This window comes from Ornithorhynchus anatinus, chromosome 3 (genome assembly GCF_004115215.2).
Source record: "Ornithorhynchus anatinus isolate Pmale09 chromosome 3, mOrnAna1.pri.v4, whole genome shotgun sequence".
Classification (NCBI taxonomy): Eukaryota; Metazoa; Chordata; class Mammalia; order Monotremata; family Ornithorhynchidae; genus Ornithorhynchus; species Ornithorhynchus anatinus.
This window is the reverse complement of record NC_041730.1, coordinates 120,076,230-120,092,285: the sequence shown is the minus strand read 5'-3', so window position 1 is coordinate 120,092,285 and position 16,056 is coordinate 120,076,230. Positions and strand designations below refer to the sequence as shown.

At 41.8% G+C, this 16,056-nt stretch overlaps 1 protein-coding gene across 2 annotated transcripts in view; it reads left to right on the top strand.

Moving 5' to 3' along the window:
- ADK (adenosine kinase) overlaps positions 1–16,056 on the top strand; it is a 505,307-nt gene that overhangs the window by 78,870 nt on the left and 410,381 nt on the right. The gene's annotated exons all lie outside the window — the stretch shown is intronic.

Below are 16,056 nucleotides of genomic sequence, written 5' to 3'. Positions count from 1 at the left end.
CACCTGGGCTTTGAGCCCCAGAGATCACCCAAAAACCTGCTCATCGACCACCAAGGACCGAGAGAAGAAATTAGAGGTGCTCTACGTCAACACCCAGTCATGGCAGTCAATCAGTGGTATGTACTGAGCACTTACTGTGTGTGGAGTATTCCCTATGCTAAGCGCTTGGTAGGGTATAATACAACAGAGTTGGTAGATATGTACCCTGCTCACAAAGAGCTTACAGTCTTAGTATGGGAGGCAGACAATGATATAAATAATTTATAATGTATATTTTGTTGCTATGTACGTAAGTGTTGTGGGGCTGAAGGCAGGGTGGATATAAAATGCCTAAAGGTCATAGATCCATGTGCAAGGACATTGCTTCGTATTCCCTAAATGCCCTCGGACCCAATCCAAAGGACTGGGGAAAGCTGGAAAACTTCTTCCTTCAACTCAGCAAGGGAGATGTGGAAAGCCCTGGCTTCCGTAATCTGTTCACTCTCCCAACCCCGGGCCTCATCATGACTCTCACGAATAATCAAGCAGTAGTATTTATTGAGAACCTACTGGTATAAAAGTGCAACTCTCTGCCCTTGAGGGAATATAACAGAATTAGAAGAAAATCTCTTCCCTCTGGGAGCTTTTTGGATGATCAACCAATATCCTTATCCACTACCTCCACATTTAAAAGGTATTAAATTTAATTTCAGTATTTGAAATCAGTTTTGACAAAAATTGATGGGTTAAATCTTCCCCACCTATAGAATAACAAGTAATTAGGGTTAGTCTATGAATGACCAATTTGGGGACTGAATTATTTCAATTAATCAGTGGTATATACTGAGCACATACTAGGTACAGAGCACTCTGCTAAGCACTTAGGAGAGTACAGTACAATAGAATTAGTCCCACACCTAATGTCAGACTTAAGGTTATGAGATAAAAGCATCTACACCAGAGGCAAAATTAAATGACCTCTCTTCCTTGCCCCCCAAAGAACTCCATTCTGATGCTATCTAATGCAAAAACTTGGGTACGATTCTTTGTGGCTGTGCTTTGTACCCCATATTGCCTGCTCTGTGGGTTCCAGATTCACAACTGCACCTCAGGGCAAATCCTAAGATTGTGGTCTCCTATGAGTTTTCCTCTTCTTTCCCCCTCCTATGACCACTCTATTCTCCTAACTCTCATACATCTCAGAAAAGGAATAAAGTGAGAGAGGTTGCAATACAAGCCTCATTTTGCACATTTGTCAAAATCCCACTGGTTTTCCTGTTATTAGCACTATTAAATGAAGGAGAAAAACACCAAAGTAACAAACTGTCCTGTTCAAAGTGTACAATTGAGAAAGAAAGAGGGGGAGGAGGGAGAGGAAGGGAAACATGTTGGCACAAAATATACAAATCACCTGAACAAATAATGCACAAATACGTTGAAATACGTTCGTACTTGGAAAAGGGGTCACTGCCCTGCAAAGTGTTTCAGATTTCTTAGAAAGAAATATTGCCCTTTCATCTTGGTGATGCAATAAATGCCCCAGACCGTTTTAGAACACCTACTCCTGCAGTAATCTTCTCTGACTACAAATTGATTAAAGTGCTTTTGAATCCTCATACGAAAAAGTTATTGAAGAGCTTACTGAAAAGTTAAATTCAAAAGGTTCATTCATTCATTCAATAGTATTTATTGAGCGCTTACTATGTGCAGAGCACTGTACTAAGCGCTTGGGATGAACAAGTCGGCAACAGATAGAGACAGTCCCTGCCGTTTGACGGGCTTACAGTCTAATCGGGGGAGACGGAAAGATGACTGCACACTTCATGGCATAGGAGTTTGTGGACCTGGCTTCTAGTATCAGCCCGCCATTTGTCTGCTGTATGACCCTGGATAAGTGTCACTCAGTGTCTCTGTGCCTCAATTTCCTCATCTGTGAAATGGGGATGAACGTATTCACTATGTCTGACCTGATTATCTTGTATCTTTCTCAGCACTTAGTACAGTGCCTGGCACATGGTAAGCACTTACTACTGTCATTCTTCTTCGTATTATTATTATTACTTTAGATTGTTAATATTATGCATTTTGGATAGAACACTATTTGGAAATGTTCTCCCAAAACGTGGTTGTTGGAAGGTTTAATCCATGTGCCCAATGTCTGTCAAGGCCTGAGTACTTAGTGTACATTTTCTTTAGCACAAGGTTCTTTAAGAATATAACTCCCATAGAACAAAATTGAATTTATTGTACAAAGAATGTTTCCAAAAACCTGAACAACCTGATGGCATCACCAATCCCACGACTACTGATACAAAGTACCATATCTGTGCTTGAGAGCTTTTTTCTCCCTTCTGTCTCTTCCCCCTGCCCTTCTTAGGCTCTGCTGCCATTCCAATCAATAGTACTTACTGAGCGCTTACTGTATGCAGAGCTCTGTATGAAATGCCATAATAACAGTAATAATGATAATGACAACAACAAGCAATTAAAGTGTGCAGATCCAAGTGATGGACATATAGTAAACACTGAACAAATGCCATAATAACAGGTGCTAAAATGGTACAGATCCAAGTGCTTGACATATAGTAAATGCTTAACAAATGTCATAATAATAATAATAAGTGCCTAAAGGGTACAAGTTCAAGGTCATAGGTGATGCAGAAGAGAGAGCAAATACAGGAAATGGGGGCAGAGTCAGGGAAGGCCTCTCGAAGATGTCACTTTAGGAAAGTTTTGACTTTCAGGAAAGGGGTTGTCTGTTGGGTAATGATAATTCTAATTGTGGTATTTGTTAAGTGTGCCAGGCACTGTAGTAAGTGCTGGGGTGGATACAAGCAAATTGGGTTGGACACAGTCCCTGTCCCACTTGGGACTCACAGTCCTGCTCCCTATTTTAAAGATGAGGGAACCGTGGCCCAAAGAAGTGAAGTGACATGCTCAAGGTCATATAGCAGACAAGTGCCTACTTGTTTTTTTTTGTTGTCTGTCTCCCCCTTTTAGACTGTGAGCCCGTTGTTGGGCAGGGATTGTCTCCATCTGTTGCCGAATTGTACATTCCAAGCATTTAGTACAGTGCTCTGCACACAGTATGCCCTTAATAAATATGGTTGAATGAATGAAATGAAAGTGTTGGTATTTAAGCGCTTACTATGTGCCAAGCACTGTTCTAAGCGCTGGGGTAGACACAAGGGAATCAGGTTGTCCCACGTGGGGCTCACAGTCTTAATCCCCATTTTACAGATGAGGTAACTGAGGCACCAAGAAGTTAAGTGACTTGCCCAAAGTCACACAGCTGACAAATGGCCGAGCTGGGATTTGAACCCATGACCTCTGACTCCAAAGCCCATGCTCTTTCCACTGAGCCATGCTGCTTCTCAGTGGTGGAGTTGGGATTGGAACCCTTGACCTTCTGACTCCCAGGCCTGGGCTCTATCCACTGCACCATGCTGCTTCTCTTCTCCATCTTATTATAGTTTGTCACCGACCACACTCTGTTTTTAAATAATGTTTAAGTCATTATCCCTGTACTTAGTACAACTCTCTGCCCAAAGTGAACCCTCTCCCTTCTGTGTTGCCCTGACTTGCTTCCTTCACTCACCCTGCCCCCCCACCCCCTGCCCCACAGCACTTTTGTACATAGCTGTCATTTATTTTAATGTCTGACTTCTCCTCTAGACAGTAAGCTTGTTGTGGACAGGGAATATGTCTGTGTTACGGGTGTATTTTTCTCTCCTAAGCACTTACTACAGTTCTCTTCACCCAATAAGCTCTCAATAAATATGATTGACTGACTGACCAGGAGAAATAAATAATTCCTTTCAGTGTAAGCCCCTTGTGGGCAGGAAGTAATACTACTCTATTATAACAGCCATTTTCTCAGATGGCTTGGACAGTGCTTGTCACACAGTAAGTGCTCAAGAAATACCACTGATAGGTTGATTTCAGCCTTAACAGTAAGATTGGGTCTAAAGATGTCAAAACCAAAGACTGAGTACCAGTAATATGCTTATTTGCTTGTACATTCAAGTATTAATTTTTCTGTTATTGTAAGTATTTGTGTTTTCCCCATTAGATTGTAAGTTCCTTGTGGATAGGGAACATCTATTTCTTAAATTCTTCAAACAGTTCATTGCACCAAATAGGCACTCAGTAATTGCTGTTAATACTACTATAGGAGAAAATTGGTTTTGGGAAGCAGCATGGCCTAATGGAAAGAGTCCAGGCCTGGGTATAAATTGAATTGAGTGGACGAGGCACTTGCATTCTACATCTAACTCCTCAGGTTGGGATTCATTCATTCAATCAATCGTATTTATTGAGCACTTACTGTGTGCAGAGCACTGTACTAAGCTCTTGGAATGTACAGTTTGGCAAAAGAGACAACCCCTGCCCAACAACAGGCTCACAGTCTAAAAGGGGGAGACAGACAGCAAAACAAAACGTCAGTCATCAATACCATCAAGGTAAATAGAATCATAGATATATACACCTCATTGATAAAATAGAGTAATAAATATATACAAATATGGTGGACATGCAAATAAAAATGATAGTCTTTACTGGTGAAAGTGATGCTCTGTTCATCATTTTATGGGTGATGCCTTAAGCACTAATACTTTAATATTCTGTATTTACAATATAAAATGAGTATGTAGAACTAGGGCCACACGTTCATTCATTGCTTTGTAATTATTGCTTGTGTGAAGGCAAGATTTTAAATCTTTCTTTGTCACCTGAACATTTTCTTCAACCTGTCTATAGTTGCTCTTCCCTCTCCACTCCAGGAAACCCCAAATACCAGTAGGCTTCCTTTTTCAGTTTTATGATTTTTTTTTTCCCCCACACTTCTTTGAGTGTTGAAAATGTTCTTAAAATGGATACCAGGTTTCTTTGATGAAGTTTGGGACGTATCGCTCACTGGAAGTAAACCACAGGAATCTGGCTTCCCACTTCAACTAATGGTTCGAATAAAGTTTTAGTGGGTGACCTCAATTGGGCTTTAGTGAAAGAAAGGCTGATAATGAAAATGGGCTGGTGCAATCTCTGTATCCGAACTGAGAATACTGCACTGCAGTTTGCTTTCTTTGTGGTCGTGGCTCCCTCTGTGGAACTTCGTTAAAATTGCAAGTTGAAGTGTTCAATTTAATTACATAATGGCAAAATAGTAGCCGGGTTTCTTCACTTGCAACTCAGATTTCTCTGCCTGATTTACATTGCAGGGTGCAAAAAGTCCAATGCAACAATTCTTAATGTGTGTCTAAATTTACGAAAGCAGGATAAGGCCTGGACTTAAGTCGACTAGAAGAGTAAGGACATCAAAATTAACTGATTCATTCATTCAGTAGTATTTATTGAGCGCTTACTATGAGCAGAGCACTATACTAAGCACTTGGAATGTACAAATCGGTAACAGAGACAGTCCCTGCCCTTTGACGAGCTTACAGTCTAATCTGATCTTTCAAGTGAGAGGTCTGTCACCTCCCTTTAAAGTACAGTTTCTTTTTTGTTGTTGTTGCCTGTTTTGTTCTTGATAGTAGAATTGGGTAAGATAGATGCAAACTCAACTACGGCATCCACCTCCTAGCTGACCTCCCCAGCCTCTCCCCGCTCCAGTCCATACTTCACTTTGATGCCTGGATTTTTTTTTTAATCATTCTGCGCACATAATAATAATGATGGTTTTTCTTAAGTGCTTACTATGTGCCAAGCACTGTTCTAAGCACTGGGGTAGATGCAAGGTAATCAGGTTGTCCCACGTGAGGCTCAGAGTCTTAATCCCCATTACAGAGGAGGGAACTGATGCCCAGAGAAGTTAAGTAACTTGTCCAAGGTCACAAAGCAGACAGGTAGCAGAGCCGGGATTAGGACCCACGGCCTCCGACTCCCAAGCCCGTGCTCTTGCCACTAAGCCACGCTACTTCTCATATGTGCTCTTGAGGAGCACATCTTCTTGCTCCTCAAGAGCTTCCAGTGGATGTCTGCTCCTCTCCTCATCAAACAGCAACTCCTGGATTTAAGGCGTTCATTCAGTAGTATTCATTGAGTGCTTACTATGTGCAGAGCACTGTACCAAGTACTTGGAATGTACAGTTCGGCAACAGATAGAGACAATCCCTGCCCAGTGATGGGCTCACAGTCTAATCAATCACCTGTTCTGCTCCTACCTAACCTCGCTTGTCTTTCCCTACAACCCAGCCCACCCATTCTGCTGCTCCAACACCAATCTACTTACTATACCATGATCTTGTGTCTCTCCTCATTGACCCCTCGCTTATGCCCTCCCTCTTACCTGGAACTATTCCCACCTTCATAGCTGACAGATGATCACTCTTCCCACCTTCAAAGCCGTCAAAAGTCATATCTCTTCCATGAGTCCAGCTCCTGTCCCCACCCTATTCATCTTCCCTTCTATATCGCACTTTGGCTCTGCACCTTGTAAATACTTTGATTCTCACCCCACCACCATATCACTTACGAACGTATCCTTGTACGTTTAACATGTCTCACTCATAATAATAATAACAATAATAATTGTGGTATGAAGTGCTTTGTATGTGCCAGGCACTGTACTGAGCGCTGCAGTGGATACAGGCAAATCAAGTTGAACACAGTCCCTGTCCTACGTGAGGCCTGCAGTCTCAATCCCCATTTTACAGGTAAGGTAACCGAGACACAGAGGAGTGAGATGACTTGCCCAAGGTCATATAGCACACAAGTGACAGAGCAGGATTAGAACCCATGATCTTCTGACTCAAAGACCACCATGCTGCTTCTCGATTGTATGCTCCTCCTATGCTAGGTTGAATACTCCTTGATGATAGACTAATCTTTGAGCTCGTCGTGGGCAGGAATGGGTCTCTTTGTTTTTATAGTGTACTCTCCCAAGCACTTAGCATAGTGCTTTTGTACACAGTAAGCACTCAAGAAATACTACTCAATGAATAAGGATTGTGGCTATCAACTCTATTGTACTTTTCCAGGTGCTTACTACAGTGCTCAACAAATATGATTGGTTGACTGATTACCCATTCCTCAGAGTGGAAATGGAGTATATTAAATGTTTGGTACCTCTTCTGTTTTTCATTATCAAAGTTTTACCCTGTGCTCTTCACTGAAAGAGACTGTTTTTATACTAAAATGCCACAAGTGCGTGCTGGCAGAGTACAATGACCCCATAAAAACATTTATTGTCATCTTTGGTCATAATATATATATTTGCAATCAACATTGCTATCTTGAAATTCAAGAAAAATGTGACAGGTGTGGTAAACACATTCTCCATAGGTAAAAATATTCTTAGGAAAAAAATTGCCCCCTACCTTGCTATCAAATTTAGCTGTGCTAGGAGATAAGTAGCATTTATTGTGGCTGTCAGCTGCCACTCAGTTATATGGTATCAAAGAAGAGGAAGGGAACTTGAGAGATCAAGAATTAAAATTCCCTGCCTCCTTGTCAGGGAACAACATTGATGATATTCCTAGGTGTTCTCCCATCTAAGTACTGGCAAGTCTCAAACATGCTTTAAATTGTTTAAGATGTGCCCTGTCAGAGTGTTTCCTTTTTGAGAGGAGGAATTTTTTTTTATATAATCAATCAGTCGATCAGTTCATCAGTGGTATTTTTTGAGCACTTACTATGTGCACAGCACTGTACTAAGCACTTGGGAGAGTACCATACAACAGAGTTGGCATATAAGGTCCCTGTCCACAATGAGATTCCACTCTAATGAGGACATGAATATAAATAATTTATGTATAATTGAAAGTTGTATCTTTATCTCAATCATATTCTCCCATGCCCTTGGTACAATGCTGTGCACACGGTAATTGCTCAGTAAATTCTATCAATTGGTTGATATTTAGGGGAAGCAGTGTGGCCTAGTGGAAAGAGCAAAGGCCTGGAAGTCAGAAGACCTGGGTTTTAATTCTGGCTCTGCCATTAGCCAGCTATGTGATGCTGGGCAAGTCACATAGCCTTTCTGTGCTTCTGTTTCCTCATTTGTAAAATGGGAATTAAATACCTATGTTCCTTTACCACTAGACTGTGAGCCCTGTGTAGGACAGGGACTGTGTCGGACCAGCTCTAAGTACAATGCTTGGTATGCGGTAAGTGCTTAGCAAATATTATTATTTCTCATATTTAAAAATCAAGTTTACTATAAATTGATTTAAGCATAATTAAATTACTAAATAATTAAAAACCTACACCATGTAATAATAATGCAATGTTGTAATATTTATTTTAAATATGAGAAATATGTATTTTTCCATCAATCAGTGGTATTTATTTAGCACTTACTATGAGCAGAACACTGTACTCAGCGCTTGGGAGAGTACAGGACAACAGAGTTAGCAGATAGACTCCCTGCCCATAAAGACCATAGTCTATTTTTTTCCAGGCTTCATATTCATATGCAAGGTCATATGCAAGCAATCTTTGAAACATTTAGTTCAGAGGTAGTATATTCACAGATCCCCGAGGTTAGCAGAGTAACTACTATGAAAACTATATAAAATCAGTGTTATTTTTAACAGCATGAAAGCTTGTGTAATCCATGAGCTTTATAAAAGGATTGCAAAATCAGGAGTTCAGAGGTAGGTAAGCTGCTGTATAGTCTTTTCAGGTATTTTCCAATCTTTGTTTCGTGGCAAGGAAAATCAGCCAGCTTTTCACATTTTCACTTGATGATTAAATTTTGGTCCTGTTAAACCTTGCATCTGTCTCCTCAATAACAAATCATTTCATATTGTGCTTAATTGTGTGGAAGAATCGGTGTCCTGTGACGCGGGGCACTGCCTTATACATTTGCTGATTGCACTGATTCTTTCAGGGCCTCTTTTCCTTTACCTAAAACATTTCATAATATTGCAGAATGGACTTTTTTTCATAAAATTAACCACAACTTAGATTTGTTTGATTGGAGTCAGCGTCACCGATAGCCTTATCGGTGAAATCAGTTGTCGTACGCTCATTTACACTGGACTCTTTTACGAGCATTTTTCAGCCGAGTGATGCGGTTTCTTCTTTGAAGAATCCCCACTTTATAAGTGATCAGAGTCATATCTGTAGGGATTAAATTGAACTCTGTAGGAGCAGGCCTTGCGGGGTAGGAGTGCTGCTTACAGCCATTTTAAATAAAAGACCATTTTGTGATAAAACATGAAAATGCTAGGTTTCACCACTTTAGGAAATCAGAAGAACTGCTGTCGTTTGAATTAGCCATAAGGTGGCGCTTGGTCTATGCCTTTTTTCATAGCCACCAGAAAATGTCGCGTCTTTTGTGCATTTGCTTTCTTGGAGCTTGTGCCACGTTAGAAAATCTACCGAATTATTTATTACTTATCAACCAGAAATGGTTACTGGTATGGAACAGATACATATAGTATAGTTGCCATTATTCTTCTCCTTTCTGCACCTGGGATTTTTAAAGGGCCTTTTGGTACCCCAATTTTTCAGATCCCTGGGGGTTATTCTGGGTTCCAGAGGTGGGGCAAGTGTTTTCGGGGCTCCACTCAGGCTGATTCAAGTGGCTTAGCAGGCCCACACCATCCTTTACAGATCTTCAGGAAGCGTGTTCCTCTCCATAAGGACTGGGCACTTCTTGAAATGCATATGAAATAGAGCTGCTGCATTTCAAAAAAGGGAAAATCCCTGCCCCTCCCCCTATATAATTTCCCATAAGAATGGTGTCTGGGTTTAATTTATTTTGTATAAATCCCTTTTAAAGTAGAGACAGAGAAGTTTATGCATCAAACAGTCAACCGAGTTTTAAAAAAAAAAGTGTAATAGGCTTACAACTGCCTCTCGATGCCAGAATGCTCATTTCAACAATCCAGGACTCTTTTCGGATAATTAGCTTCATCGGATAGTAAGTTCTTTTAGGTCAAAGACCATGGATTTGTATTTCTGTTGATTGGCCTCAACACATACGCCAATGCTGTGCATGGAGAAAGATCTTGATAAATGCTGTTGATAATGATTAGTCACTTAAATACATTTATGATCTTTCTGCTAGAGACTGCCACAGATTTTATTTCTTCTAAAGAGGTGGCATTTTTCTGTTTTAGAAAAGAACTAAAAATGATAGATTTGTGAATATATGTGCTGCCACCAGATGGTGCAGTTGTTATTCTAACCAATCATTTGGTCTGAGCCCAGGAGAAGCACCAGGAATAGCTCGGATTCTCTTAAACTAGTGGAAACGTGAACAGTTTCTCTATCTGCCCATTTATATCCCCTCCTCTCAAGCCATTTTCTCCCAGTTCTTGTCCCTCCCTCTTAAGCACATAAGAAAGAGGAAATGCCGTTCCGATACAAGGCAGTCAGCTAGCCCCGTAGTAATCGTCTGACTACATCTACTGAAGGTGACCTCCTTAACATCCATCTTATCGGTTGTAAATGTTCCATTTGACATCATTTGTTGATTTATTGATTGATTGTATTTACGTCTACGTTCCAGGCAGTGTTCAAAGTACCAGAGTTGATAGAAGCTAATCAGCTTGGGCACAGTCCTCGTCCAACGTAGGGATCACAGCTTTATTCTCCATTTTCAGGTGAAGGAATGGAGGCAAAGAGAAGTGAAGTGGTTTGCCCTAGGTCACAGAGCAGACAAGTGGCAGAGCTGGTCCTCTGACTCCCAGGCCTGTGTTCTTTCCACTAGGCCTTGCTGCTTTTTATGATTATGACTATGATTATAGTTATGAATTAGATTATAATCTCTCGTCCATGAATTTAGAAATTTCTCAAGCCTATTGATATTTTTGGCCTACTCAACTTTGAGAGGTAATAAATTTCATAGTCTTGCCATGAGTCAATTTTAAAAGTATTTCTCTTTGTTTCATAGTTATTTCCTTTGGATACTTGATATTCTCCCCACCCCAGACCACAGCACTTACATACATCTCTTTGAATTATGTACTATAAATTACTTATTTATTCATAATAATGTCTGTCTCTCCCTCTAGACTGTAAGCCTTTTATGAGCAGGGAATGTTTCTATTAATTCTGTTGTATTGTACTCAGCACCTAGTAAGTACTCAATAAATATGATTGATTATTTCCGCTTCCAAGCCTCAGTGGATGTCATCAGTCCCGATGTTATCGGATTTGGGAGTTTCTTGATTTTGTTTATTTCTGTTAACGTTTCTCATCAGCTTTGTCTTTCCCAAATGAAATTTCCTAATCTTTTCATATAAACATCAGAATGAAGCGACTTCAGCCCCCAGGTCATCTTAGTTGTCCTTTTCTGACAATTCTGCTCTTCCAAAGGTGCACCCACCAAGATTGTACACCATCCCATGGTTTTCACTAGAGGCAGGCTTTCTTATTTTACTCTCTATCCCCAACGTTTTGTTGGGATTTTTGGCAACTGCCCCTCTTGGCTGCCTTCTTGCCCCCTGCCTCCCGTCGAAGCCTCTCAAAGTCTTCTCTGAGCCCTTCCTTTTTCCTTCTGCCTTTCTTGTTAATGCTAGGCCCGCTGTGCTCCCTTCACCAGGCCTCTGCATTGCCAACCATCAGTCCCTGGTTCATAAACATCCATCATACATGTGCCTCGATCTCACCTTTTTCGCCGCCGACCTCGGCCCAATTACTGCCTCTGGCCTGGAACGTCCTCCCTCCTCAAATCTGTCAGACAATTACTCTCCCCACACCCCCCTTTAAAGCCTTACTGAAAGCACTTCTTCTCCAAGAGGCCTTTCCAGACTAAACCCCTCTTCCTCATCTCCTTCTCCCTTCTGCAACACCCTGACTTGCTCCCTTTGCTCTTCCCCCCGTCCCAGCCCCACAGCACTCTTGAATATCTGTAATTTTATTTGTATTGATGTCTATATGGTTGTCTGTCTCCCCTCCTAGACTGTGAACTCATTGTGGACAGTGACTGTCACTCTGTATTGTTGTATTGTACTTTCCCAAGTGCTTAGTACAGTGCTCTGCACACAGTAAGCTCTTAATAAATACAGTTGAGTGAATGAATTAATCCATTCTGATCCTGCTTTCCCGCTTCTGGACTTGCCTGCCTTCATGAGCAGAGATCCCCTGCCAGGTGGTTGGATTCAGACCCAGGGTGAGGAGATTTGTACTGAGGGGGAAAAGAACAAAACAGGCAGTAGACTATTAAGGGAGGAAATCTGGAGTCGTGGTTAGGATTGGAAAAAACATAACATCTCTCAGTCTCCTTATAGTGGGTCAGATGATGAAAAGTATTTGGATGTTGCAGGACATGTCTACTTATGTCTACTTATTCTAGTATAGTCTTCCAAAGTCTTAGTACTGTAGGTGCTCAGTAAATACTGTTGATTGATATTGATTAAATTTTGTCTTCTGATAAGTCTTGAATGTGCAAATTTTGGCAGTCTGCTGTTCTAAGAGGGAGTTAAGTAGATACTATTCTTGAAGGAGAGGCAGTCTGATATCTGAATTCATCGATACACGGTATCTGTAAAAAGAGTGCTGAGTTGCCGAAACTGTCATTCTGAATGTTTTTTTTAATAAGGATACTGTCTTTTAGAGAAGCATCGTGGCTCAGTGAAAAGAGCACGGGCTTGGGAGTAAGATGTCATGGGTTCGAATTCCACTGTGCCACTTGTTAGCTGTGTGACTGTGGGCAAGTCACTTAACTTCTCTGTGCCTCAGTTACCTCGTCTATAAAACAGGGATTAAGACTGTGGCACGTGGGACAACCTGATTACCCTATATCTACCACAGCGCTTAGAACAGTGCTCTGCACATAGTAAGCGCTTAACAAATAATAATGTTGGTATTTGTTAAGCGCTTACTATGTGCCGAGCACTGTTCTAAGCGCTGGGGTAGACACAGGGGAATCAGGTTGTCCCATGTGGGGCTCACAGTCTTAATCCTCATTTTTTACAGATGAGGTAACTGAGGCACCGAGAAGTTAAGTGACTTGCCCAAAGTCACACAGCTGACAAGTGGCCGAGCCGGGATTCGAACCCATGACCTCTGACTCCAAAGCCCGTGCTCTTTCCACTGAGCCACGCTGCTTCTCTAAAACTATAGGAGTAAGTTATCCAGCTACTAGGGTATTTTATTCAATTCGGAGCTTTATTGAAGGGACGTCTTCTCCAAGAAACCTTCCCTGACTAAGCCCTCATTTTCTCTTCTCCCATTTTTTTGTGTTGCCCATGCACTTGTTTACTCCCTTTATTCACCCCTCCCTTAGCCCTTAGCCCTTAGGTTTATGCTCAGTACAGTGTCAAGTACTTATTACAGTGTTTGGCACATAGTAAGTGCTCAATAAATAGGATTGATTGCTATCTGTAATTTATGTTAACGTCTGCCTCCCCCTCTAGGTCTTAAGCGTGTAGGGGACAGAGAATGTGTCTCCCAGCTGTATTATACTGTACTGTCCCAAGTGCTTAGTACAGTACTCCACACACAAAGTGAGCACTCAATACATGTGATCGATTGATTTTAATATGTTATGACTGTCTTTTGTTGCAATTAATTTTTACTTTTGACTTGAGTTGGGATATATCAATCAACTGTGGAAACCTTTTTTTTATGGGATGACAAGGCAGGGAATATTATCCTTTTCTTGAAATGTGCCTCTCAAAAAGTAAGTACTTTCCGCTGTTGACTTTAAAGCACTCAATCACCTTGCCCCTTCCTATCTTACCTCACTGACTTCCTACTACAGCTCAGCATGCTCACTTCATTCCTCTAATGCCAACCTGCTCACTGTACCTTGATCTTGCCTCTCTCACCGCCAACCTCTTGCCCACGTCCTGCCTCTGGCCTGGATCTCTCTTTCCCTTAATATATGACAGACCACCATTCTCCCCACCTTCAAAGACATATTAAAATCCCCTCCCTTCCCTGGGGTCTTTCCCCACTAAGCCTTCACTTCCCCTACTCCCTTTCTGTCCCGTGTCACCATTGCAATTGGGATTTGTACCCTTTATTGACCCACTCTTAGCCCCACAGCGCTTCGGAAGATATCCCTAATTGACTGTAATGTCTGCTTCCTGCTCTTGACGGTAAGCTTCTTGTGGGCACCGAACATTTCTGCCGACTGTTATACTGTACTCTACCAAGCTCTTAGTACAGTCTTATATCCCTAATTGACTGTAATGTCTGCTTCCTGCTCTTGACGGTAAGCTTCTTGTGGGCACCGAACATTTCTGCCGACTGTTATACTGTACTCTACCAAGCTCTTAGTACAGTGCTCTGCACACGGTGAGCACTTAATAGATCTGAGTGAGTGATTGATTCAGTAGCTGTAGGGAGAGACCCTTGTTCATTTATTGTCCTCAGTGTTATGACAGATTGCAAGTTAAAATGATGCTGACTTTATTAACTAGCTAGACCTTCTGGTCATAATGTCATAAAAGTGCAGCCAGTACTCAGTCTAAATAATAATCCTGTGCATAGCTGGTGCCTTTCTCTTTATTCTCTTCATGTTTGCATCTGCCCGCAAGAATTGCAGCATAAGGTATACAGTGCTGTTGCGAGCATCTGCTAATTGAAATTTGTGGGCGCCCACACTGATTTTAGTGACACATCCATGGCGTTGCAATAAATTTGCTCTCAAACCTTTCACTGTTTGTTCAGAAGAGGCTACTTGCTGGCTTCATTGACTTCAGTCCTCTGTTATTCAAAACACAGATCACAAACTCTTTCTCTGTTAGTAGCCTAAGGCGAGCCCTTTTCTTCCAGATCCAGTACCCTCAGCCTAGTTTGTGAATCTGCTAGTTTTGCTTGTGCAGTTCCATTATCATCATTAAATAATACTAAGATTCCGCCTGGGCTAAACGCTCTGCAGAGTTTGCCCTACAGCTGTTTAGACACTCAAGCAGCATAATCCCCAATCCTCTTTATGATGTCATTTTAAAATCTCAGCCTAAACCATCTTCCAGGTAGGACAAAAGAATTCTACAGTTCCACACAGATATCCATTAACCCATCTTTCACCATGGCTAAGCTGGCCCAGGAGCACATGTTTTATGGCTCTGTGATGTCTGCGTGGGGCAAACGTTGGGTACTGAGCAAATATTAGCAGGAATTACAGGCTGCGAAAAGGAATAATACTTTTGGAGCCACATGCCATTTGTTCCCCTTTCCAGCCTGCCCCAGGAGTCCTGAAAGCCTGCCTGATTGCCAGATAGAATTTCTAATTTTTTGCACTCCCAGCCCGGTTTTCTCATTCTGCTACTGCTCTGGGGGAGGCTCTGAATGGTTCTCGGAGTACAGAAAGGTTGGCAGAGGGATGAGAGAGACCACAGAGAACGGCCGGCCCAAGAAATCTCCCGGGGCCCTGTGGGGCCAGCCAATCTCCCACAAAAATGCCTTCTCTTCTCAACCTACTGTGTTGAATTGCAGTAGGAAAGTACAAGTATCAGACCCTGCTAGAGTCAGTTGGCTTTTGAGGGGGAATGTCATTATAGCCAGTAAGGAAAAATGGATTTTCAGATTGCTGTCATGGCTGCCCGTGTGTGGCGTCAAGGGTGGCAGAGAATTCTTCAAGTTGGAAATATCAAAAAGTCCTACTTGCCTTCAGGCTAAGTTCTTTTAGGACCGGTTCTTTCGAGGCTCTTGTGTCGGCAAGATTGTGCTAGAGTTGCGGTGTGGCTACACTTAAATCTGGGTGAAGATGGGGCATATTAGGATATATTTGTAGGGGAAAAATATTTCAGCCCAGGATTTAGGAAGATTGTGATCTCAAAGGAAGAATCAAAATAATAATTACGGAACTGTCTAAGCGCTGGGATAAATACAAATCAGGTTGTCCCACGAGGGGCTCATAGTCTCAATCCCATTTTACAGATGAGGTAACTGAGGCACAGAGAAGTTAAGTGACTTGCCCAAGGTCACACAGCAGACAAGTAGTGGAACGGGGATTAGAACCCATAGTCTCTGACTCCCAAGCCCGTGTTCTTGCCACTAAGCCATGCTGCTCTTCTCAACCATCAAGGGGTGTGACTGCCCCAAAAGACAACAGTTAATTAATCAATGGTATATACTGACCATTTATTTTATGCAGAGCACTGTACTCAGCACTTGGGAGAGCATTCATTCAGTAGTATTTATTGAGCGCTTACTGTGTGCAGAGCCCTATAT